This window comes from Agelaius phoeniceus, chromosome 7 (assembly GCF_051311805.1).
Source record: "Agelaius phoeniceus isolate bAgePho1 chromosome 7, bAgePho1.hap1, whole genome shotgun sequence".
Classification (NCBI taxonomy): Eukaryota; Metazoa; Chordata; class Aves; order Passeriformes; family Icteridae; genus Agelaius; species Agelaius phoeniceus.
Genome location: NC_135271.1, coordinates 20,796,660 through 20,823,506, shown reverse-complemented (window position 1 = coordinate 20,823,506; position 26,847 = coordinate 20,796,660). Strand labels below are relative to the sequence as shown.

The 26,847-nt window shown below is 41.9% G+C and overlaps 1 protein-coding gene across 2 annotated transcripts in view; it reads right to left on the bottom strand.

Annotated features, from left to right (window-relative positions):
- Window positions 1–15,017, bottom strand: part of MYO1B (myosin IB) — a 107,141-nt gene extending 92,124 nt beyond the window's left edge. Inside the window, exon 1 of one of the 2 annotated variants that reach the window (XM_077181179.1) lies at window positions 14,801–15,017. The gene's annotated coding sequence lies outside the window, so the exon portion shown is untranslated. Of the gene's footprint in view, window positions 1–14,505; window positions 14,637–14,800 lie in introns of those variants that run through there. The other variant, XM_054636415.2, reaches the window with a different exon arrangement.
- Window positions 15,018–26,847: the final 11,830 nt, after the last annotated feature.

The following is a 26,847-nucleotide window of genomic DNA, read 5'->3' as shown; positions in this document are numbered from 1 at the left end:
ACAGTGCTGGTATTGGCTACATGAAGCTACCAAATTACTTCATTTACTTGTAATTTTGTTGCTGGAGAGAACAAAATTTTCAAGGGGCAGCAACAATCCAACTGATAAAGTGGAGACACTGCACAAATATAACCGGAGTGGCAAAGGCCAGAAGCTGGGCTTGAGCAGGGGACCAGGATCAAACAAAACAAAGTAAGCAAGTCTGATAAAGGAAGTCATTTAGACAAAGAAGTCAAGGTCAGGCCAAAACTTGGCACTTATTTGATCCTCCCAGCCTTTTATCCCTCCAATCCAAACGCTGGAGATTAGTGAGCTCCTCAGGAGCTCTGGGCACACAGTTACTGCTTTCAGCTTCCACTGGAAAATGGACAGATTCACGGCAGCGGCCGCAAACAGGGAACCAGAGGTGAGAGAACAGCTTTGCTGACCACACAAACCAAGGCCCAGCCACTGCACAGCTACAGCCACACAAAACAGCAGCTCAGCTTCACCAGTCAGCTGTCACAGAATGTTACCAGGCTGTCCTTGGTCCCCCCACCTCTGCTGCGCGTTTTAATTTAAATATTTTTTCATGTTTCCTAAAATGCCATTGAGCAGCTGTTACCTCATATAACCAGTGCTACCTTGCCACAGTACCTCTCCATGAGATCACTAATTTAAAACAAGCAAAGTCTTTTATCTCTCCCTTCTCCCTGCAGCCACTACTTCACTAGAAGTTATTTGATGTTTTTCATCAGTGGGTGACATTTGAGGGATTTTCGATCAAGACTTAAGTCTTGCTTGATGTTTTTCCAAATTCAACGAAGAGAAGCACAGCTCCACAGGCAGCTAACAAAGCAATACAAAAAGATCCCCAAAACCTGAACCAAGCCTGGGAATTACTAGAAATTCACATGGAAATGCAAAAACAGTGTTGAACTATGGTAACCAACCAAAGCTGAGTCAACTCTGCTAAACAAACAAAAGAGCATTTATTTTAAACAGAAACACTGGACAAATATTTTTGTAGAGAAAGATACTTTTATTCTTAAAAGTTCACCTCTCTGAACCACCAAAAAAAATTTTTAAACATTCTTAGAATCTTTTCAGAGGTATCACTTCAACTTCTGCATCCCATTAGGACAAATTCTTTAAACTACCAATCTTGTTTCAGTGACCTAATTACTTCCCATACATCAACTAATGCTCAAATAACTTTTGAAGGCTGAAAAAATAAAGCCCTTCTCAAGTATGGAACTTATTAAAGAATGGGTTTGTGGCCAAATATATAAAAAAAGCCAACACAAAATCCTAATAAAGGCAATTTAAACCTAAAATTTAAGTTCTAAGTACAATACCTCATTTACCATTGTGAAATTACATACCACCAATCACACTTCATGCATCACTGCTTGGGAATTTCAAGAGCAAGAGCAGCCAAACCCATCAAAAACATCCATGTATTCCCAAATTCAGTGCCATGTTTTGCAGAAGAGGTACAGGAAGACACTATATCGACTATTATAAGTTGGATCAAAAAGTTGTATGCAGATATTGACTTATCAATATATTGGAAAAGTTCCATTTTAGGTCAAAGGTTAATTTTCAGCTTGGCTTTTTTCTACAATAATTTACAGCATTGTATGGTTAAAATATTTTTCATCAACTTGCAAGCTAGAAAATACTAGAAACCCAAATGATGAGAAAATTAACAGGCTGAAACAATTTATTTAACACTGATTGCTCAAAGCCATTTTCAATAGCCTAGCCTTTGCAAAAATCCATTAAAGATTACCTCCTACACGTATGTATGATTCAAGAGTGTTCTGCCATGGCAGCATTGTTGGCTTTTGCTTTGGTGGAATCCAATCTTAATCCCTGCTCTGGTTTGGCTAACAAAGGAAAATCCAGCCTGCGGGATAATTTGGTTATCTATCTGAGGTAAAAAGTGGCAGGGGGAAAAAGCACTGCTAAGAGAAACCAACAATGTTTAAACATCTATTAATCAATTAAATAGGACTTAATAACTGAAATTAATCTACTAGAAGAATGTAGTAGAGGATCAATATATAGCACTTTCAAAATACCAAATGCTAATTTTAGAAGTAGCTTTATACAAAATGTCAAAAATCAGCACACTTCACAGAAAAAGATAATCAAGCCCTTGCAACATTACATGGCTAAACTTCAGAAAAAGCTCAGAAATGCAATCCAAATCCATGTCCAAGTATTTGCCATACACTCAAAGATGCCTTGCAGCTGTTAATATTTCCCATCAGCACTGCTGACAGCGTGCTCACCACAGTTTGGGAAGCAGTGGCAAACATAAATGCAAGTGGCTTCTACTTTTGGATGCATTCACACACCTTTAAAAAGATGAATGCTACTCAAGAACCATTTACAAGAACCAGATCTATGGGAGGGATGGGACCAGAACCTGCTCCCAGTGCCTGAGAGATCAGGAGGATCAGATTCTTCCTTCAATGTTCTCTGGTCTCACCCATACCCACTTACCACTTGAGGCTTCTCCCAAATTGACCCTTCTTGTCCCTAAAGGAAAGATCAGCAGCATTTCAAAATATCTCCTTTTCCTGTAGGCAGTTGTCAAATCTGTTCTTCCTCCCCTCGGTCTCATATCTAAGCCTTAAATTCAATGGAGTGAGAACATTTGCAACATGTTTCCATTCTCAGAAAAATCATTTAAAAGTCAATTCAGTAATCCTTCACAGTTTGATCTGTTTTATGTTGGACAACATGCTTGGGAGGAGAAGTGCTTGGCAGGCTATGTCTTTAAAATGCTTTTATCCACACACTCCCACGCCACACAGAGCCTCTTAAAACACAGACTGCTGTATCCACTGCTTGCAGTGCCTGGGACTGGGATAAAATTTAAATTTTCAGTTTAATCTAAAATCTTCTTGCCCCTCTTGGCCACAGGGATGGCAAATTAAAAATCACAGCATCCCACTGCCACAGCAACCCTATCATTGGCCATTCTGGAAAAAGAGCTAATGACAGCTATAAATAGGAGAGAATGCAGAGAATAGGCAAAACCCCCAAAGCCTTATACAATTAAATGCACACATTCTCCACAGGGGAAATGAAGTAATGCCCTGTTATTGGCATACAGCACCTTATGGAATTGTCCCAGGTTTTCCACATCACCCTCCAACAGCAGAACAGCAACAATTGTCAGCAGCTCCCTACAGCTGTGCAGTCCTTAGCTCACACTCAAGAGTTTGCTGCGCTGGAACTATCACTGCCTGCAGAGGTGGCTTGGCTTTTTTCTTTTGTTTTTTCTTTCCAGGCATGTAGCAAGAGGACAATTTCCCTACCATTAAAACTGACACAGATGTACTCACATATGCTTCAAGTTCTGATTATTTAAAAACAAACAAAAAAAAAAAATTGAAACACCACAAGCCTTTGGTTTCACTATAACCAGCTCACTCCCCTTTTTTCTAACTCTTAACAGGGACAATGTGCAACATCAGTAATTCAGTAGTGGAGTTCAAGCTGATTTCACATTCCAGGTCTGATCCTGAGCCCCTGTCAGGCTGTAATTATGCTTGCCCACCCCTTCCCTGTTTCTCTGTCAGGGAGCAATCAGCCCACACAAGGTGGGGACATTGACAGGCCACTGCTGCAAAAAGCAGCCAGGGACACAATGTCATTACTTGAACAAAACAAAACCAAAAGGGGCTGCAACCATCATCTCATGCTGCTGCTTATGACAAGCCTAAGCATCAATTTAGCAAGAGGCAGGATTTAAATTTATCCTGTTCTGCTGCCCAGCAAGCCTTGTGTCTCACCAGCTGAATCCCCAAAGGTGGAAGTTCATTGGGAACACCCTGTGCTGGTTCACCAGGCAAACTGAGGCAGACTCTGCAGCTGAACTGCTACAATGCCCTTTTCACTCAGAGCTGCATTTCCCGACATCAGCAATGTGTGAAAAAGCGTTGATATCATCCAGAGGAAACCCCTGCTTTCCCTCCAGACCCCTCCCATCTGCTCTGCCTGGAACACCTGCACCCCACTCCCCAGCTGTGGCTGCTCTCAATTGTTCCTCTGACACATCCATGTCCTGTGGAAAAGAGCAGAAACCAGCTCGATGTTGCAGCCCGCTGTTTTTCCTGCAAGAAAATGGGACTTGAGGAACGTGACAGACGAATTTCAGGAAGGAATGTTAATGGATATCACAACATCAGTAAAAGCACTCAAAGAACTAAAAGGCTTCCTCTGACTCTCCATCTTACCTTTTGGTTTTGCCAGTGTCTGGATAGCTTCTGAATTCCTTCCTTTCTCACAGTCCTACTGCACCAATCAGTGTTTTCCAAACTGGAAAAGTTTATAATTCGGAGCTTTTGAATTAGCTAATGCTTCTCACATCTTACCTACCAAGCACGAGCTGTTATTTGAAGCCTTGTGCAACCTCTCTTAAATTTCCGTGGGCACCGAACATTACACACGTGTACCGGATTCCTTGGGCACTTAACAACCACCAGCTCTGGTGAATTACAAAAGTAAAATGCAGCATTACGGGGTGTATTTGTACTGGGACCGCAGGAATGTTTGCATTCAGCATCAGCTAAATGGGAACAGCCCTTCAGCAACATCAGATTAGGGCAGTTTCGCACCAGTGGCTGCAATTTAGATGACAGAAGATCTGACCAGAGAATTCCACAGGAGAAACGAATGCTCCACTGGCCTCTGCTACCAAACACCACACATTTATCTAAAGATTGGGTAATTTTCAAGAAAGAATCAAGCCACTTAAGGTAGTGTTGAACAAACAGCTGCAACCCTGCAACCACTGAGGCAATATCATCTTTTAATAGTTTAACAATGGAGACTTAACTGCAGTTTAGAAAAACTGATAGTGGGATAATTAGCCTGCATTAGGACATGTACAAAATGTTTGTTGGGACATGATCTCGTCCGAATGTAAACAGTGGATGAAATTTCCTTCATTACCAGGACTCAGGTTCTTCAAAAATGCAGAAGTGAGAGGTTTGGTTGTTGCTAAAGTTCTTTGGGGCTTGTTGGGGGGTTTTAGGGTTTTTGTTTTGGTGTGGGAGTGGAGTGTTTTCTCTTTTATTTTTACATTTATTTACAGCTTGGTTACAACCCACACTAAGCAGTAATCTTCCCTAAAGTGAGAGAGATGCTTCTCTCATGCCTCTGTTCATAATATGATGAACTATGAACAACTCAGGTATCACCAAAAAGGTGCACAGTACCTTACCACAAAACCAAAATCACATGAGCCATGGATGCAGAAGATAGAGCTTTGCCCTCTTTCTCTTCCTTAAAAAAACCAAAACCAACTAACTCAGCAGCCTGAGGGGGCTGTGTTTGCATTTCTCTAAGGCTACTTTCTGTTATTTTTTTCCCAGTGGTTTGAATAACATTAGCATGGATATTACCTGCTCTGTGAGACCATGGGGTATATCTATTCTATTATTCCTACTTTACAGTCCCAGCAGTACATGTCTTCAAATTACTTCTGATAATTATTTTGCAACCACAACACAATAACTGCCACCAGTAATCGCACTCTGGGGCTGATCTATTTCCTAAGTCAACTTTCTGCCTTGCTTTAACTCTTCTGGGTCAGTCACACAGTCACACCAGGTTTTGGGAAAAACATTTGGGTCTTTCAACGTTGCTAAGGCACTCTTCTTTAGCACCTGTGAAAATACAGTCAAAATATGTCTGCTACTCTATTTTTACCCTTAAAATGTTTCTTTACATTTTGGATTATATTGACAGGCTTCAAAGATTATAGGTGTGAAGTGGGATTTCACACAAATGGTTATTCTGGAGTCCATTTTTTCTTTTTTTTTTTTTTCTTTAATTAGTTTAATGGGGATAACACCTTGGGTGTTTTCAATGCATCTAGAAATAGGTCTTCACTACCAAGGCTATTTACAGTCCAAAATTCTGGTTAAAATCCCACTGAGTTCAGCAGAAACAGGATCCATGGTGGTTTCTTATATTTAGGCTTTTCTTAGTCATTGCCCAGCCACAGAGTTTTATAATCATTCCTGGTCCACATCTACAGAAAGGGATAAAGTATTCAGTAACAAAGGAGGTCAATTTTTTGCACATAGACCTTGCTAAGGTTTCCTTGAATCTTTTTCAAAATAAGGAACAAAATGTGACTGCAAAGTTGACAACCAGAAGTTGTCAAAGGTCCTGCCTTCTCCCCCTAAACCAAAGACTAGATTTCAGACTGACAGTGGTTGGACAACACAACTTTGAAAACATTGTCAGTAAGGGACATGGACAGATAGAAAACACCCTCATTCTTTCACAAAAGAAACCAAAAAATATTTTACTGCTGGACAGGCAAACTCCACAAAGCAGTGAGTGCCCTTTTAAACTGATTATCTTAATCTTTCAAGCTGCCGCCTAAAGTTTTCTGCCAATTTTGGGGGATGCTGACCAATCCAAAGGTTACATTTGCAGAACAGGGGCACAAAAAACAAGGCAGTGTTTATTTACGTTAGCTGTATGTCACACACCAGAGCTTGCCACCTCACCAGAGCTTGGGTTCAAAAGAGCTTTCAGTAGCAGATCCCCACCAAACACTTTTACAATCAATCAGCCCTCTCAGAGTCAGATCACTTCTTTCACCTGAGGTTTCAGTCCCTTGGGAGCAATCCAGCAATCAGCTGTAATCAAGATCTTCGACCAAAATAGGATTTTTATTTTCTATTCCACACAAGCACATGGGCAGAAAGCACTTTGCTGCAGCCAGCACGGGAACCTCACATCCCTGACACAGGCAAAAGAGCTGCTCAAGGTGATCAACTGGAGCAAACACACATTCACATCATTGGTGAGGCAGGTACTAAGAGATGTCCTAATACTACAGGGTTAAAATACCAGAGTACACGCTAATCTTCTGCTCAAATGCTTTGTTGCCTGTTAAGCAGTGGGTGATAAGCCCTGAAGATATGCAGAAAACGAAATAACAGGCCAGGTAACCCACAGCTGCACCCAGCTGCCAACAGCAGAAGGAAAAGCAGCCACAGAAAGTCGTCACAACACTCATTGAACCAGGCTTCAAACCGGTCACAGGTGAGCACAAACCTGATCAGGAGCTTCAGGAAATCCAGATCCCAGAGGAGGCATCGGGGCCTGTATCTACCCAGCATCAACCAGCCACAGTAACTGAGCATACACCCTAGCCCCTAGAGCAGCTGGCACTCACAGGTTTCCACAGTTTCCATGCACCCATATCATCTCCAAGCAGTAAAAGTCTGGGGTAAAGCAAAACTTTCCCTGTCCTTTTCCATTTAAAACAGGAGGAAAAGAAGTCACCCAAATACCACCCCAAAGTCTTATTCTAGCCCATTGCAATTTCCCCTCCTGAAAACCTCACTAATGGGGTCCTTGAGATATTTGTAAATAAAGAATGGAATGTTTTCAGGCTAGTATTTTATGAAAATAAGACAAATCATGCCAGCTGTACATCTCTTAGTCTACACATCTACTCTCTCAGACACATCTAATGTTGAATTTCATTGAAAAGGACAGAGTAAAGGACAACAGAACAGCTGATTTTGCACACAAAAGCAGGAAGGAGAGGAGATCTGAGCACAAGCATTCCAACAGAGACATGGGCTGAGAGGAGAACAAACCCCTCATTAAGTACCACAGAGCAGAAAAATTGCTCTGCAAAATTCCCTAGCTGCAGAAAAAGCTTCAAGTGGAAATTATTACTTCTTTGCAAGTCAATCCATCACAAGAGAATAACCTGCAGGAAGTCAGACATTACTAGTTCCATGTCTCCCAGGGGTAGCTGCCAAGGTAAAACAGCAGTGCATGGTTTCACCCCACCACTTGCCATCACTGTCTATTCTCTGCATCCATTTCTGTCCAGCAAGACACTGCTATTTTTTAATAAAGGGAGTGAATAAAAGAATTTGGATCCAAGTGTTGCAGGAAGAGGAGGTATTATTTGGCCAAAACAAAGATTAAAAAAAAAAAAACTAAGGGAAGGTAAGGCTTAAATAAATTACACGTACTAAGACAGGTTTGCTCATCTCAAGCAGTTGACCTATATCCACTATTCTGTCATTTTCATCCTCAACAGTAATTTTCAGATAGACACCTGGAATTAGAGGATAAAAGTCACCAATTTCTAAATCCAGCCATCTCCAGCTCTTCCTGTATATCGTACAAGAGATATTTCAGACAATGGGACCAGTTCATGAAGTTGCTTTTCAACACACGGTAATCACTCTTGTCCAGATGTCCCTGAAGTTAAAAGCCAGCAGACAGTGTTTTTATTAACAACTAGCACGATAAACAGAGATTTTTCCAAATAAAATAGAACACTTCACAGATTTAGAGAGGGACACCTTCTTAAAACATCAATAGAACGCAACTCCCTTCCACAGAGGGAAAGCAGCCGGTCCTGGGGCAGGCAAACTCACACACACTCACAGCTACTGAGTTTCCCCTCGCTGGGTTTCAGTGAGAACTATCATCTGGCAGCTTATAGGAAGCAAAAAGTTCTATTCACACGAGATACAGGCAAGCTCCCCGTGTTCCAGAAATGTTACAAGGCACAAGGAGCTCCAGCTCTGCCCTTGCTTGCCAAAAGATTTTCCAGGGTTTCTCCCGGAGTGAACTTTGTTTCCACAGAGCCCTGCACTCTTTGATCACTGGAGGTAATCTCCAGAGCCCTTTTAGCCCCAGCAGCCTGACAGACTGACAGCCTGTGAGCTGAACAATGGTAATTGAAGCTGCATCTGTCCTGTGTGCTCCAGACCACGGCATCCTACAGCCACGACTACCACACAGCACTGCTCCAGAGTGCCATTATTCAGCCTTCTCCATGAGAAACACTCCTTATGGTGTGCCTTATTCACAGACTAAATTTGTTCCTGATCTGCTAACATCCACTTTTTCTTGATTTTGCTAATGCTGCTGGGGTTTGGCTTTGGTTTTTAATTTAAATGTGTTTTCTCCCTCATGGGGAGGGAGGAAACATATTGACAAAGGTTTATTTCAATGGACTTCATTCCATATAATGCATAGGCAATATTGCCTATTTCCCTCTCAGTGGCTTTTCCTTGGCCATCCCAATCACCCTTTTTTGCTCCATCTTCTATGTGAGCCCATCTTGATGGAGCAGGGCGTACAAAGGATTCCTGGTACCTCATGGCAGCAATATTTCCTCATCACTACCAGGAATATTCCTTCATAGAGAGATTCATTTTCATCCCTTCAATTTTTTTGAAGGGGTGAAAATTAATCTTTTCCTTCTCCAAAGGTTCACAGAGAATTAGCACCTCCCAAGCTTGCTCTGCCCAACAAACCTCAAGTGCTCCATCAGTCACAGACCTACTTGCACACATAAAAGTTAGGAAGGGTCTCCAGACACTCCAGCAACCCCATGTTTATCTTGTAGCCTTAACTACTCCCAAAAATAATCTGCCTTTCAACCTCTACCACCTTTCTGCTGCCCAGTCTCCAAGCCTCTCTTGATGAAAAGGTAGAGCAGCTGCTATTTTTGCTGGAAGCTGGGCATCCCAGGTATCCCTTCTTTCACATCAGGTAAGCATGAGCTCTGCTAGGAGGAGCTTTCTTCTCAGCCCTCACACATGAAGCTCTAGCCAAGCTATTAAGTGAACTGGTTCCCAGAGTCCCAGAAAAAATGGCATCTCTTCATCTCTTCCCCAGTGTCTCTATGTTAAGTTGCTTATTTGCTTCCATAGAGAAGCAGTGGGGAGGATTAATAGCAACTCACTCCCTTTAAAAGCTCTCCCAACAGCAGGGCTGACTTCTCACTGCAGTGCCATCCACAGAGTCCATATGCAGTAAGGAATTTAAGGATACCGCTGATCTAAAGGGATACCCTTAATTGTGCTCCAAATTGTTTTAACACAAAGGCATTAAAACACAGAGAGTAAGAGTAACTTCCTTTGCTTGTGCTTTCCCAAGATACAGAACTCAACCCTTCATCCCCCAGCAGTTTCCTCATTTCTGAGGTGCAGGTTCTCAAAGGTTACTGGCGAGGATTTAAGCACAGTGTCAGGACACTGCATGTGCTCCATTGTGCATAAAAACTGGTGGTTACCCTAAGGCCCAGGATTTCAAAGACCTTCAAACACCACTACAGTCTTGTAGACAAAAGGAGAACAGACTCCATAAAGAAAATGCATGTAAAAGAGTAGAAACTCCACTACCTGGGTTTTTTCCATTGTAGCAAAGCCTACAGTTTAATTATTCTTATTTGTAATTTTATATTTGTACTCTTATTGCAATTCAAAGTACCCCCAGTAGCACTTTAGCGTGTACAAACTATGAAAATTATAGAATATTACAGAAAAAGAAGCATCAAGCAAACAGCAAGAGAATTCACACACAAAGCATATTTGTGGGCCCAGGAAACTTTTACCACTGCTGACCAGGCTGTGGTCACACACTTTTAAAAACTGGTTTCTGCTTACAGTAAGGAAAAATGAGTCTTTCCTTGCTGCCTTCATTTAGAAAATAAAGAAATCTACAAGAAGCACTTCTAATAGTACAACACCCACCAACCCTTCTGCTACTCAGCACCTATTCCTCTTTTTCTCCTTGGTATAGGCTCTTACTTTTTTTTGCTTTCATGGTCCTCCTGCCCAACAACATAAAGATTTCTGCCAATACAAGACCCTTGGAAGTGCTTCTGCCTCTCCAAGACAGGGAGAACAAGGAGAAGTTAACCACTACCTCCACACTGAAGAAGCAATTCCAAGGCAGCACTTCACAAAGCCAGAGACAAGGCAATTACCACTCCCCACCCCTGCAAAGGAAAGAAAATCTTAGCAAAGGTAAACATTTCTTGCCCTTACTCCTTGGGACTCTGGATTCCTTATCTTGAGCCTTCAGCTTGTTTGCTGAAGTGTTAAATCTGGTCACTCAGGCTGGAGACCACCTCTCAATTGCTTTCCTCCCAAAAGCTGGAGCACTGTAAGAAAGATGTTGTTCTGGCTTCTGGGGTCCATAACTCCTGCTTTAAACTCTGCATACAAGAATTCCCCAACCAGTTTGCATCTGGAAAGAGGCCTTGATAATTCTTCTCAGGCTCTGAAACTGTATTTTTAAGCACTAGTCTTTCTCACTGAAACTTTCACATCAACACGGTGACTTTGCTATCAAACTTAAAATATATATATCAAGAAATGGATACAAATTTCCTTGGTGATACCAAATGGGATATTTCCCAGTAAAATGGAGCTGGGAGAGGCAAAAATATGAACTTTCTATTATTTCTATTATTCTATTAATTTTTCTTTAAAAGCTATGCCACTATCAGGAAACAAAAAACCAAACCAAACAAAACAAACAAACAAACAAAAAAAAAGAGAGATCCTGGTCTTGACACTGTTTAGAACCAAAATTTGGAGTAGTACACACCAAAGGACCAAAGCTTTCCCAAACCACAAGCAAACTGGGGCACAGCTGCAAAGCACAAATATTTTGAGACTAATGCTCAAACACACCAGAAAAGACCCACAAAAACACCCTCGTTGTAGTTCCAGTATCCTCTCTAACAGCTACTTCACCACATATGACAAAGAGTTGCAGAGATTTCCACTATCCCATCAGCACAAAATTAAAATGTTTAACTTTTGGTAGGGTTGTGGATTTCGGGGCTTTTTTCCATTCTGGGAACTGCAAAACAGGAGAAAATCAATGTTATTCTTTACAGTTTCTTTATGACAAAGCATGCCTAGATGTTAGCTTATACACCAGAAATCAAGCTCTGGTTTCCTTCTTTTTTGGAGGTTATGAATGGAGAGGTTACATAAGGGTGTAACAAGAGCTGTTACTTCCTTTCCCAGTTGAAGAGAAAAAGCTGTAGATCAAGTTACAGACTCCAGGGCTGGTCATTGCTACTTCAATCTTCCTAAAATTCTTGCCAGCAGTCCCACAACAAACAGAAGAGGCTACTTAGAAGGCTCTGAGAATTTAACAGACTAACTACACAGCTATAAGGGAGGGAAAAACCCCTTTATTTTTGTCTTTCATCAAACTCAGGAAATTCCCCAAGCTTGATGCATACAGCCACTCAAGCCACCACTTTCCATTTCAGTTCGCTGCTCGTTAGTACAGTAAAAAAAGATGAATGAAATACAGGGTAGGATTCAAAGGATGCTCTGGTACACGAGCTGTGCTAAACAAGCTCAGCAGCCTGAAAGGGCACTGAATGTCGGTGGGTATGTCAGCATTTGTCCCAGCTCTGACCACACAAGGCAAATGAAAGGAAGGAACAGTGTCCAGCTTGGCCCACACCAGAACTGAGCTTTTCTCCAAACCATCCCACTGGCACTTCCTTCACCTTCCTCTCCAATTCCCAAGCCGCTGCTACTACTGCTGCTGAAGGAAGATGAGATCAGACTCCAACATGAGGAATTTCTGTTCCCACAGAGCTCAGGGAAACCAGATGATCTCAGAGAATCATGTGAAGCAAGTCCCTGACACTTCCATGAGGCAGAGTATCTCCAGTATGTTGCCAGCAGTTTCTTAAGAGTGCACAGTGGGAAAAATTAATGACTTTGCTTATGTTTCCAATTGCTCTCTCCCACTTCCTCTCCTCATTCGCCAGACTTTTATTTTCCCTTCCCCCAGACGCTCTAGTAGGCTTGCAATGTACATTTGCCCTTCTAAAGGCAATTACATCGAGTCTTGCACAATGCCTGAAAGGGCTAACACAACAGAGCTAAACTGCCGGCCCCTGGCATCATTTCCACACAGAGCTCCTCCCCACAGGTGTGATTTAACAAGGTCTCTTACCAAAAAAAAAAAAAAAAAAAAAAAAAAAAACAAAAAAAAAAAACCAAAAACAACAACAACAACAAAAAAAAGTAAAAAAGCAAGCTTCTGTGATTTAAGATGCTTCCATGAGTCCTTTCACCTTCACTTTGCTGAGCACTCAATCTGACCGTGGTGCTCATGAGGAGCCAGAAGCCTTTTAGATATCCAACACCACAAAGGCGTTTCAGCAACATCCTAAGGATATGGAGGAACTCGTGGCAACCTAACACGCAGTAAGTGCTACAAGCCAACACAAGCAGTGACCACTTTATGTTACTTTGGGAAGAATGGGAACGCTCCAACCCTCACACCTTCACACAAAATTAAGCCCGAGGCAGCACATTGCTTTAAGCACTGAATTGAAGACATTCTTACACACAAGCCTGGGATAACTGGAAATAAAAGCTCATGAGAAGAATGTCTTTACCTTTCATGTGTTCAAAAGCAGCCAAGGACTGAACTTAACTTTAACAGATGGGTCGGAGTGTTTCTGTTCTCTAACACTGCACACTTTTGGGGAAAGCCTTGTTTTTGACACAGGGCTTGACAAAGTGATGATTCATGCAGGGAAGGATGGGCAGCTTGTTGCCAGCCTTAATTCACAATTAACAATAGGACAGACGGATATGGAAGGCTCATGATTCCACATAAAATTCGCGAAGTCAGGAGTTTTACCTGACCTTTATGCCAGTGGCCATTTCCAATCTGGATATATTTTAAATAGTTCCTCTGACATACATTTTAAGAGTAGTTAGCTTTTATTTCGTTACTCTTACGCTTGTCCCTTAGAATAGTGGTCCTGACTAAATACATAGCAACTGATTTAATGACATGGTCTGAAATTTCAAAGCTTTAAATTAGTGGGAAAAGCAAACAGCACATGTGAGCACAGAGCCACCGTGGGCAAGGCAAGCGAGCACTGGACCACTTGGTGACTGCCCCGCTCCCTGTGGCTCTGCTAGGAAGGCCATTGTTTTCCAGCGGGGAGTGTAGCCGCTCCGAGGAACAAAGGGATGCCCTTCCCAAAACAGCGGCAGCAGATGTCCCACACCGAATCCCAACAGCCTCCATGGGCGCACGGTATTCCTTGGGAGGCTGCACCAACCCGTCCCCTCAAGGAAGTTCTCTGGGACAATGACCTGCCCTGGAAAGCCCTTCCTCAAGTCTCCTCTCCAAGTGTAACCCGACAGCAGAATCCATCATCCTGCTCCAAGTTACCAGCGCTCTTCCCACGGTTCCCCCGAGCCCCACAGCCCAGCCCGTTCTTTTGCATTCAGGGAAGCCGCGCACACGGGGTAATTATTTTAGACAAGAACAAACAGATGCCACGCTCTCTTCCCAGAAGGAGCACGCACACACATACACACACACACACTCTCCTCATATTTGAGGGAGCGAGCCCCGGACCGTCCCCGCGTGTGTGCGCACCGCGTTCATGCCTAAATGAAGCCGTCCCATCCCCGCTCCCATCCCCGCTGCCATCCACCGGAGCTCAGCGCACGCAGAGCGTCCCGGAGCCGCAGTTCTGCGCGGGGAAGGGGCGCCCAGGAGGCGCCGGGGCCGCCGTGCCCGGACCCGCACCCAGCACCGCCGCCCCTCCTCACGGGAGAGCCGGCGCCGACCCCATCCCCTTCCCCATCATCCCCTTCCCCATCCCCGAGCGTGTCCCGGAGCCGCGAAACAAAGGGAGTCCCGGGGGAGCTGTACCTCTGCCGCCGAAGGGCGCTGCCCGCCGTCCCGCCACCGCCCGCCGCCTCCCGCCCCGAGCCGCCGGCGGACGCTGCCCTGCCGAGGAGCCGGAGCCGAGCGAGCGGGGCTCAGCCCCGGCCCCTCCCCGCCAGCCCGCCCGCCCGACAGGGGCGGAGGCGCCGCCGCCCGCCCCGGGCCCGCAGCGCCGCCCGGCGGGCACCGCTCCCCGCGCGGGGTCCGGGCTGCATCGAGCATCGGGCTGAACCCGCTCCCCAGACTGCGCCGAACCCCCGCGACCCGCCGCCCTCCTCACCTGGACTCCCGCGCTTCAGACCTGCCCGCTCTGCAGCTGTCCAGTTCATTTCTTTCACCCTCACCGTAAGCCGTCAAAAACTAAGTGAAAAAGAGAAATTGGCATGTTTTGGTGTGAAATCCAAACATCTCCCATTCGGTTTCTGTAATAATGTTTTCAATAGTTTCTGAGCTCAGTGTAAGCACCAGAAAGCGTTTACAGCAAGCTTTGACATAACATAGTCAATAACAAGTCATAGCTTATCTGCTCAATCCTGCCCCTGATAAGCGCAGGAGCCGCCGACTATGGAGAGCGACTGCCCTATTGTGTGAAAGGAGGGGCAAAAAAGGAAAAAAGCCCTAAAGGGCTCATATTGTGTTTCTGGCGCTGAGGTTTCTCCCCACCCCCGTGAAAACTCCCCATTCACAGATGAGATGGAGAACGTAGGTCTGTATGACACACTGACACACTTCCTGGCGAAATACCCCGCGTGAAAAGTTTCACTGCTGGTGCTTTTTGCCTAAGAAACCAATAAACACATTTTGTTACTGTCTCGTGTTTGCAAGCAGGTTTTTTCCAAGCTGGGTTGTTCCTAAATAGCGATAAGCTTTCATTCAACCCCAAGCTAAACCTACATTTGCTAGATACCAGTGAGAAGAGGACCTGAACTGCAGATACACAACCAGAACTCTTTAGGATGTGGAAGAAATCCTGCTTATATCACGAGAATCAATGCGATCAGAATCGCACAGTGAAGATGCAAAATGCATTTTAAACCCTTCCTCATTAGAATACTTCAGATATTTCGAAGTCAATCCTACATGTTCAGATACACATCTCCTTGGCAGTCCTTCTGCTTATAGAAAGAGGTGGTGTTCACACACAATTTTCAAATCTGTAATTGTACAAGTGTTGGAGACAGCTCCCAGGAACTAGAGCCTTAAAGCCCTGCTGATTCACAGACTCATCACTGCTTTATTATTTTCAGCACATATACTTAGCTCCTAAGATTAGTCTTGCCCTTATTTTTTTATATCTGTAAAATTAATTACTGCATTCATTAGAAGTGGTCAACAACTACTTCAACAGAATATTTTTCCTGCTGAAGGACTGAGGGCTTAATCAACACTCAGTTGTATGGAAACAGTGACAGACTGATGCAGGTATTCTCATGAGGATAATTTAGCTTTTAGCTTAATTTGTCTTTAGGAAAAAGGCACAGGCAAGAACTATTCCTGAGCAGCACCATGACCCTGTCTTTTCACCTTTTTCTTGCTTCAGGTAAGTGCTTTTCTCATGACTCAACTCACTTTCAGGGAGATAGTTCTTGCATTCTTTCCCAAATAACAAACGGAAACAATATTAATATATTTTTTTAAAATTCATTTGCTCCAAATCTAAATGTAAACAAGTCTCAGTAAGGAAAGCAACTACTGTCCAGTCAATGCTAGTTTTCTACAACACACACAGAACAAACAGAAACATCCCAAGACAGTGACTGCAAGCATTTCACTGAGAAAGTACATGTTTCAACTTAACACATTAAAATTATCATAAGCTATTGTCATAGCATTAAAATAGAATTTTTTTTACCTCTGAGGTTAAAATTTTCCATTTGATTCAAAGAGAAGGATCACAGGGGAATAAAGCAGTGCAGCTTTCCTTGCATGGTCCTACCATGGTACTTCAGAAGGGTTAACACTGGTTCCTTCTCAGGTGCTCTCTTCATGCCCATTTGATGTTTAGATTCCTGTAAACAGAATTTCCATTCATGACCACTGTTGTCTTATAACACATATAATATTAATATTATTATAATAATATATCTTCATGAAATTGCCTTGTCCTCCAGGAAACAAGCAAAAATTATCTAGAATTTTTCCCAGCCTTCCAGCATCCATTCCCTGCCTTGTTTCAGGTTTGTGTGACAGATATCTTGTTTTCCATCCTTATGCTGAGACAATTTTCCAATTTCACTATAAAATGGGAATTAGCAGCCTGTCACTGTATCTTACATTCTTTGCTTTGTAGAGCAAGTAAAGGAAGAAACATTAGTTCCAAAACACATCTTCTTTCCTCAAAGCAGGTAAGTGCAATGCAAAGAGTATCCAATTCAAGCTAGAATATTTTTCATTTTACTACATCTAGTGCACTACATAATTACCTCTGAAACTATCTGCAGTAAATAATAATAATAAAAAAAATCTAAAATAGACTAAAAGACTTGCCTAGTCACAGATGATCAGTTGGACCCCAAGAATTATTTTCTGTAAAATATGGCTCATTTCTTAAAGGCAAATAGTATCTCCTGGGCCATATAAGAGATCAGGGATAATCAGTATTCAGCACACATTCAGGTCTCTCTCAAACACAGGGTATAACCTGGGGGATATTTAAGGGAATTTCCAACTATTGAATCATTAAATATCCTCTCTTCAGCACACAGATGTCACTCTGAAGGGGCATAGGCAGGGCTTTGTTCACCAACAGCCTCCAGCCATTTCAGAGAAGAAAATGGGAATGTGTCTGCATCCCTTTTTGCAGGTCCTGCATCTCAATTTACCAAAAGCTGTAACAGACATCCACGTACATCAGAGCAGCTTAAGAGCTGCTTATTTACAAGAGCTCTTATTCACAAATAAATAAATAAATAAATAAGCAGCTCTTTCAATTTTTTCCCTTTCTTTTTCTGGATGTTTCCACAGGATGAATTACAGTTTCTTGATTGCAGCCTTGCAGTCTACAGCTTCACGAGGCAAGGAGCTGAGTACAAAACCCACTGTGAAACTGAGACTGAAAGGGCCAAACTGTGGAGATTTAGGGTATGGTTTAGCCTGACAAACCATGAATCAAACACACAACAGCCCTTGGAGTAGCCTCTGACAGTCCCTGGCAATCAGAAGAGCACTAGTCAGGGGCTGGAAGCACCTCCTAGCCAGCCTTGCAAGGAAGAGAGGTAAAGAAGGGCTGACCCAGCCGCTTCAGAGAACAAAATTATTGTGAGCTGCAATTTGCACAGCCTGTCAGGATTTGCAGCAAGGCAGGAGAGGAATCTAGTTCAGTTCATGGTGCTAGGATGAGGACAGCTCACCAGAAATACAGAGACACCTGATGGTATCAATTAAAACTGGATGGGAGTTTCCTCCAATGCATTGAGTTGGTTGAACCATGTATTTAAAGACCAGAATTAATAAATCAGTACATAAGACAGGTATTATTATTTGTAACTTAAAATTAGTTTGTGATAGCTAAAAAGAAAAGAAAAATATCAATCCTTGTTTTTCTTAATCTTTCATACTGAAGGATATTTACTGATTGCCATGTTTTTATTATTTAATATTTTTTTGGAGATACAATTTCCATATATGGTGAGATTAACAAGGCAAGATCAATTTTTTTTCCTATTCATAAATGAAGAAATTGAGTCAGCAAGAGTAACCCAACCACAGAAAAACCCATAAACACAGCATTTCCTTGATAGAGTGGAAGACAGTTTAGATGTCAATGTTTCTTAGCCACAAGAGCATGCTCAGCCATTTTTCCTATAATCGGTGAGAAAATTCTGCCACATTTCATAAAATGTGGTAGCTATACCTCTAGTGTAAGTGTATCAGGAGTTGTGGGAATATACTTTACAGTAGTTGGAATACTTTTCTACTTCAGGCAAAAAGAAAAAAAACCACTACTTGTAAAACAACAGAAGATTTTACTCTAGGACTGAGCAGGAGATTTAACAATGGAAAATGGCTACAGGTTTGAGCTCTGGCTGTACTCAAGTGAATGATTCAAGAAACTGCCAGTGGACCAGCAAACTCCAGGTTTTAGTCAAAAAACCCAGAAAGCACAGCTCATCCTTCCTTCACCCACCTGTGGCAATTGAACTGCACACAATTAGTGGCTCTGTGCAGCCACTGGCTGGAATTGTCTTCAGGTGCTTTGGACAACATCAATTCATTCAGTACTGAGAGAGATCATCTGCCTCCCTTGAGATGGAGCTCACACAGGATTTGTATTTCCACCTGACAAAACACCGTCAGATTTCCATTTTGCCATAATGTGTCCTCATTTTGCCAAGGAGGGACTTTGGCTTTTTGTCCAGAGGCAGCAATATGCCTCCAATAACATGGCATTTTTCTCCTTTCAGCAAAAAACAGCTTGAAGGTCTAAACCCAGAATTTAAGGGAAGAGGTCACCCAAGAAAAATCTTACCTTGTGTGATAGGATGAAGTACAGGATCTGACAAGCTGTGTTCACTTAGTAATTCTGCTTTTCAGTTCAAGAGTAAGCACAACCATTAAAATTAAGAAAAAAAACAAAACACAAGAATTACAAACATGAGAGCTGCAAGAACCTTCTGAACTGCAAGAACCTTCTGAACTGCCATCTTGCTAATTCTGCAAACTTGGAACATATTTCAAGAGGTCAAGGAAGAGTCTGATCAGAGGTAAGTCTTGAAATTGCAGGTTTTCTAAGTAATATTTCCCCACTCTCACAAAGGATTTTATCATTGATGTTACAGAAGAAGACAAAGTCCTATTTTTCCTAGTAGAACAAATTAATCTTTCCTCCCTCTGCAAAAGAAGTATTTTTAAGACATAGCTGCATGCATCCCTTCACAAGTATCCCCTCAAGCAAGTCACAGAAATTGTAATTAGGAAAGGGGAAAGCCCAGTGTCTCCTGTGAGATCCAAAAGTTCCTATCAGCACATTTAATGGCAAGAGAAAAATCTTCTTAGTTTGATTGCACACAGCAGCAGGGAAATGTCTCTTATTGCCAACAAAATCACCCAATACAAAGGCATTGAAATTGAACTGTAAGTATATAAAAGCTTACTTTCAGAATAAACCCAAGTATATTTTATAACACTACATCTCCCATGCCACATTCTGTGGTGTAACAAATTGCTAATGTCTGGGAATGACCATCCCTGTGTGGTACTGTGAAAAGATGTGAAACTCTACTGAGGAGTTATGTTGTCTTATTATTTTTCACACTATTTAAAACTGTCTGCAATTTCCACTAGAAATTTTTAAATGCACTCCCACTCCTTACATAAGGAATTGACAGAAGGTGGTGTTAGAAAAGCAGTAGCCTCAGAAACTGAAAAGGGAATGACTTTTTAAGAGGTCTTATCCTAAATACTAATACTGAACAGCATCCAGGCAGTTTACAGACAAAGAAATGATGATGCACGTGATTTCTTTAATGTATGGCTCCCCTAAAGAAGGGTTAAAAAGGGAACTGACTATGCAAGTTTTAAGCTGTGGATCCAAACCCTTTTTGAGTCCAAGCAAGAGAGCAGACAAATTCAGCCAGGCTCTTTGCTGGCTATGCACCAGTCTATAAATGGCAGCAATGATGGAAGCAGTAGGAATAAGAAAGAATCACAGCATGGAAAAATCAATGGCTAAAGAACTTCAAAATTAGATGTTTCTGGAAGTTCCTTCTTACTAATTCTGTAAACCCAAGAGCCTTCCACTTTGCCTGCCAGCTAAAGAAAAGAGATCAACTTATCTAGGGCACATAAGAACAATTATTTCTTCCACCTTAATTGCAAGAAATACCCATGAAAGGTAACCCATCTGTGAAGGATGTGACTGCACATGCCAGGCAGATGTTGCCAGCACCAGAGCTCCTTCTATGTTCTCCAAATGTTAACTCCTCACTAGGGATTATGCATGTCTTCTATGTGGGCAAAGAGCATTTTCTTTGTTCTCCAGCTTTATTACAACACAGTGAACTCTTTGGGAGTGCAAATTTTTGCCAAGAAGCAGCAAATTAAGAACATATGTATGTGGTGTGTTTCTGCTTCCATCACAGGTGAATGCAGTGCTTGTAAGAGAAGATATTTACAGCTTTCTTCCAGCAAGGATCTTGAACCCAGCCCAGCCAGGCCACTGGGAACCAACTGCAGTTCTGCTGAAAGAAGCAAGGCAACAGAGATGAAACTGCTTCCTCACCAGTGCTGCTACTGAGCCGTTCCACTGCCTGTTTGAATCCAAGAATATACTTTATTAAATGTCACCAAATTAAACAGTCTCTCTCTGTAAAAAGTGTCATTTATAGGAGCATTTCCATTGATTCACTGATTGTGTATGATTTACTTATTCTGTGATTATATAGATTCTCATTCTCACATTATTGTCAAATTCTATGTATTTATGGTGTTTGGTCCTATGCATGTCCTGTCACATGTATTACAAACCATTTGCTTTCATAGATCACCTCAATTAATGCTTACAGCCTGTCTTTTCTTCAAAATATTCACTTTATTTTGTGTTCAATTATTAAGAAACATTTACCTCCAATACTGGTTTAACTAAAAAGGCCCTTCTGCTAATTCTCAGAGGGCTGCAGCCACTCAAGTTCCTAAACCATGTTCACATTTAAGTGCTATTCCTAAATGCATGCTAATTTGAAGCAGAAGAATTGGCCTGAGCCAGGCTTTGAACAGAAAATACTCTCTGCAAAATCCATAATGACTGCTTAACACAGATTACTGCTTTTTATCCTCAAACAGATGCACAGGTTTGGGGCTGACAACCCACAAAAATGTGCCCACTTCCAATATGGGGTAAAAAAGGTGAACAGAGAACAACATAGATTAAAACCCCATGCCAAGACATTTTGGGGGCATTACCCAGCAGACTACAACAGGTCTGAAAGTCACATTTCATGGGCATATATAGAGATATTTCTAACTGACACTTACTGAACAATCAGACTGGATACTTTCTTTAGACAGCCCTGAACAAGTATTAATTGAAACCATCTGCAGGACACGCTATCTCTGAAGTAACTAGAGATGTTCAGCTGACTTTGGACTAAATTACCCAACAGCTTCCACACAGAAAAAGCAAATTCATGGAAGTGATTTACTGTTTTGATATAACACACACAACTATAAAGGGCTCAACCACGACCCTATGGTTTCTATGATTATTCTCTTTAGGAAAGCACAGCTGAGAGAGAAAACAGCTAAAAAGCTGCCTGTTCTTCTGCATAATTTTTTCATGAGCTCTGAAGTGCCTGCTTAAGGGATGAATTAGTTTTTTTGCCTTGAAAAAAATAAAGGCAGTGGGGGTCCTGAGGGATTGAGATAAAAACCAAACCTTTCCTCCTGCACATCACCCGTCCCAGTGAGAGTCAGATGCAGTGTACTGAGGACACAGGGATTGTTCCTGCCACATATTTTATAAATATTGGAAAACTGATGAGGAAACAGTGCCTGCTCCTCTTACCCAGCCCATTTACTTAATACAAAAATAGTAAGAGTCCAGACTGATCACAATTCTTGCTGTACTGCTCCATATCTAGCAAGGGAGATTATGTGATCTGGTGAAAGAATGGCTAAAACACAATTTGTCTCATTGGAAGAATTAGGGTTGGTATCTATATCAAGATAGCACAGCAAAAAAGATAGCAAAGTCTCCAAAAGGCTGGAATCTTTACTGCAAACAAAGCTGGTCAACTTCAGTAAGGCTACGTAGGCTATAATGAATGTTTTTGACTGTAGAGAGAAAAATGCATGGCTCAAATCCAGGAACTGTCTCAGCCTACATACAGAACTAGGTCTGTAGGAGATCCTTATTCAGCACGTTTCCTACAAAAGACATTAATTTACATTTTCTTGTTTAAAGAACAGATAACTTCTCCATGTGAGACATTCCAGCCCAGAGGAATGGAGGAGCACTGCAGAGACCACTGCCCATTTCATACAAACACTCACCAACTGCTGCCACTTGGAGATTTCAAAGCTCACAAAGAAAACTGCCTTTTTTTTCCCCCAGAGCAGAAACTAGGATATCAATCCTGATTACTTCACAGTTGCTCACCCTTAGACAGTGCAGTTTGAGAGGTAAGAGGCCTTAATCAAGCTCAGATGCAAGGAAGGATTTCTTTTAAAGGCTATTAATGTTAATGAACAACTAAGTCTTCTTTAAACATCCACAGTGTGATATGGGCAAGTGTCTGAGTTTATCATGTCCTCAATCTTTTGAACAGCCAGGTTTTATTTGCTAAGCATTGATCAGACCAGAAGGAATGAGCTTATCCCGAGTGACAGTGGCTGGACTTGAATTCTGGACTTTAGATTGCAAAATGTTCAGGATTTGATGCAATTTTGCCTCAGCCAGCTATGCTGAGTTTTGGGCTGTCATTGTAAATCCAGAGACTAAAGGAAGCTGTTCTGGAGTCTGGTTGGAAAACAGAAAGGCACATCCTCACTCTAAAAGGCTTGTGTATCTAACAGCTAAAAAGAGATGCTGAAGCTTTGTGCCAAAGGTAACAAGTTAAACAACTGGATGTACTGATTTGCTATTTCTTATTTATGCTAGGAGACAGGATTCCAAATTAAAAGCCATACTGAAAACCAGAAACCAAATATTGGTTTTAAAAATAAACCCTTTAGAAAACTAGTCCCTTCATCTCATTTATGAGGTGAATTTATACAAGTTCCTTTTATCCATTCGTTAGTTATTTTATTGTCTTCTGATTATGCCAGGACTCTACAGCTGCAATATTCTTACAAAAAGCACACAGGTGTTCAATTTAAAATAAAAAGGCTTTTGTGCAATTTTTTTAATAATGAAACTATTTCTACTAGCATGAGATTTTTATGAAGCCTTTTGAACTTATGCTTTTCATATCTATTGGTTTAGCTGACCCAGTGAAATATCTCCTGTGAAATTATAATAGCCCTGCATAATTATCAGTCTACTAAAGGAAAGTTTTTCAAATGCTTACCTACTGTCCTTTTCAGTGCCCACACACACACAATAGCCCCTCATGAACATATTAATCCTGGACATATCACTGTTAAAGCATTCAATATGTTACACTGGAGCTTCCCACTCCTCCCCTCAGGGCAGAATCCTTTCTTACTGCACAGGCTCACTCAGCATCTGTATTATTCACTTTTGCAGTAATACTGCAGTTTAATCTTTGAAGCTTTTCTAAAAGGGCTGCAACAGAAAAACGTGCGTGGAAAGGGGTGTGGAATAGCAATTAATATGTTCAGCAATCTGCAGGAACACAACCCTATCCTCTGCAAGCAAGATTCAACTAATTAGGGGGCAAGTGCACCCTTACTTGCCAGTGATACTCAAGCTACTTCTGCATCCTTCTTGCTTTTTCAGTCCTCACTCCAAACAAACTTTCAGGAAATTTGATAGAATTCCAACTGGGAGAACAAATTGCTTCCTGCAAATCATGCACTTACCCTTGAGCTTTGCAGGTATCAGGGGATGAAGGCCATCACCTTTTAGCTTGATCCTGTGGCTGCATTAACACCTCCTCAGGAAAGCCCGGGTTTATTTCTGATGCTCTTCTTATCTGCCACCACTCCAAATACAACACATCACGAAGCCCAGACTCCAAGCTAATTACCGAAAGAGGTGATGGACATGTCATTGTTACCATCATCATACTTTGTCCACATTACAAGGACATTTTAAAACAGACACACATTTCAGGGCATTCTGTTTAGAAGTATTTCATCTCTGTACTTCAGAAAAAATATATAGCAAAGCCAACTTCCTGAAGCTCAAGCACAGTGCAGGATCATGCCACAGCTTCATACAGGGTTAAATTCACCACCACACTGTTATCCTACAAAAGAACACCCACTTAGCACTGAAATAGCAAATTTTTCCTTTAGGACATACAGCTCCTCTGCCCTCTTTAGCAGAAGACCATGTCACAGCTGAGAAAACTGCTCCCCTCAACTTGTGTTTTCCCATAGTATTTGCTGCAGTTGAGACAGACAGAAACAAAGGCTCTTATTTATTGCTGCACACTCTCCTCTTTTATACCCTTCATCCCACATGCATTGCACCTGTGTGGGTTCTGTTCCCTTTGGTGAATCAGCTCACCTGGACACTCCATGGCTCATTGGTGTCAGTGCTGCTCACAGCTGTGCCCACTGGGGATGAGGCTGGGCCACAGCCCCCCTCCCAATCACCACAAACTGTGTGTGCCTACAAGTATTGACAGAAATAAAGCTGAAGCTGAAAAAAGGAAAGGAAGAGGATCCCTTTTTCCAGACACCAGGAGAATACCAGCTACAGCAGCTGAAACTCTGGCTGGGAGCCCCAGACTGACTCTTGAACCACCTTTGATAGGGCCAAAAGCACAGTCAGGGTGGAATGGAGCATAACAAGGACTCCTACCACAAGCTGAAGTCATCTTTTAGTCCTCACTGCAGGTGTTCCCATAGAGTTGGTCTATTGAGACATAATCACCCATTTAATTTAACATTACAACAGTTTGTAATTTTAACTAGGGGCACCATATATAGCTATAGTCTTGCCTTAATATTTTTAAGACTGATGACTGATCTTAGAAATCACATTTTTTTCAGTTGGGGCACTTAAAAAGTAAACCAAAAAGCAGGCTTATTTGTTTTTTGTTTGTTTAAAAACTAAAAATCTTTCCCATTTACTTGTTCTTGTCTTTCTCTGAAAGAGAAATCTTGAGCAGCATTTCCTTCCCCTGCCCCTTCCCTTGTTAATCACTTTGCTAAAGCTGCTTTCTAACACAACAGTAATGTATGGTGGCTCATTTTATTGGCACAAAGGATGTGCTAAACATTGTCTTGTTCTCTTCCTTCAGTGTACTGCTTCCTAGAAAATGAAGAAAGCATTACGTATTCCCACTCTGCAGGATGCCAAACACAGACGTCTCCTGAGCAAACAGAATAAGTTATTCTGTGTAATAACTATAAAGGCAAGAATGAGATTACAAGAAAACATCCTCTACAGCTGTAAACACTACCTGTAAGGCTCACTATTCACCACCATTACATTTCCATGCTGAGCCAATTCCAACCCCTTCTCTTCTCAATGCTAAAGCAAGCACTGTTTCTTTTTTCCATTATTTTGGATCTCCTATGTAGAGTTTTTGTATAGGGGAAGAAACATGTGTTGATACATAAGTCTGAAAGTCAATCAAAACCAACACTGAATCATGCATCCCTTCTTTTAAGGTTTAATACCCCCCCCAAAAAAATATTTTTAAAAAATCAGGAGTGAATAGCCTAGGGAGTTTCTGCTTTGGCAGAACTAGAGTGAGACAGTAGCCAAACACATTGCTGCTGGCATTCAGTCTTGGATATTTTAAGCCAGCAAAATCATAGCTTGATTCAGTATAATTAAAAGAGATGCTCAAAGGGGGCACTGTAAGGCTAAGTGGAGAAATTATACAAAATGTATTTTAACAATCAACATTACTTGGGCAATCAAAGGAGAGGGAAAATGGTGTTTTCTATGCTTTGAAACTAAATCAGGAAAATTGAAAAAAAGACACACATAGTGGTAATTAGATGAGAATTCTCCCCAGCTCCCTAAAACAGTCTGTTTGGAACAGTGCTATGTATTAAATCTTGTGTGCTCCAGGCCTGCATTTCTGCACACAGTCAGAGATTGTACAAAGAATTGCAATCCACTAACCAAGGTCTGCTTAAAGGCAGGTGTTGCCCTTGTCTTTAGAACAATGTTGGACATTTTGCTGTCATTGTAAAATGGACAAACTTACACCCACATGGAAAGTCTTTCATAGCATTATCCACTGCAGTGTTTCACTGCAGCTGCTTTATCTTGATTATGGTGAGGGAGGAAAAGCCATTAACCAGTTTGATGATTGGTTAAAGACAGCTCATGTCTAAAACTTTTAGTCTCATCTCAGCTATTCTTGTCAAGCTCCATATGGTCCCTAGAACAAACAATTATCACTCTATAAGAAAATGTGAATTTCTGTCCAGTTTGTCCAGTTTCTAATGGAGTTTGGACACGTTCTGCTCATTCTGCTATTTTGAAGTCACTCTTCTCATTTTTTAATGACTTTATAAACAGAGCAATGAAGAGGGCTATTGTGTTCTGCTGCAGCTGATTTACATCTGCATTAAATACTCCTTATGCCTCCCTCCAGCAGCACACAGCACTTTCAAGGAACCATATGAAACTCAGCCTAAGGCCCAGGGACAATGCCAGAATCAAGTCAAGGGGTCTCCTTACCAAGGGAGAAGTTGGGGTCCCCTAGCACTTAAAGGGAGGGGGAAAGAGAACTATGA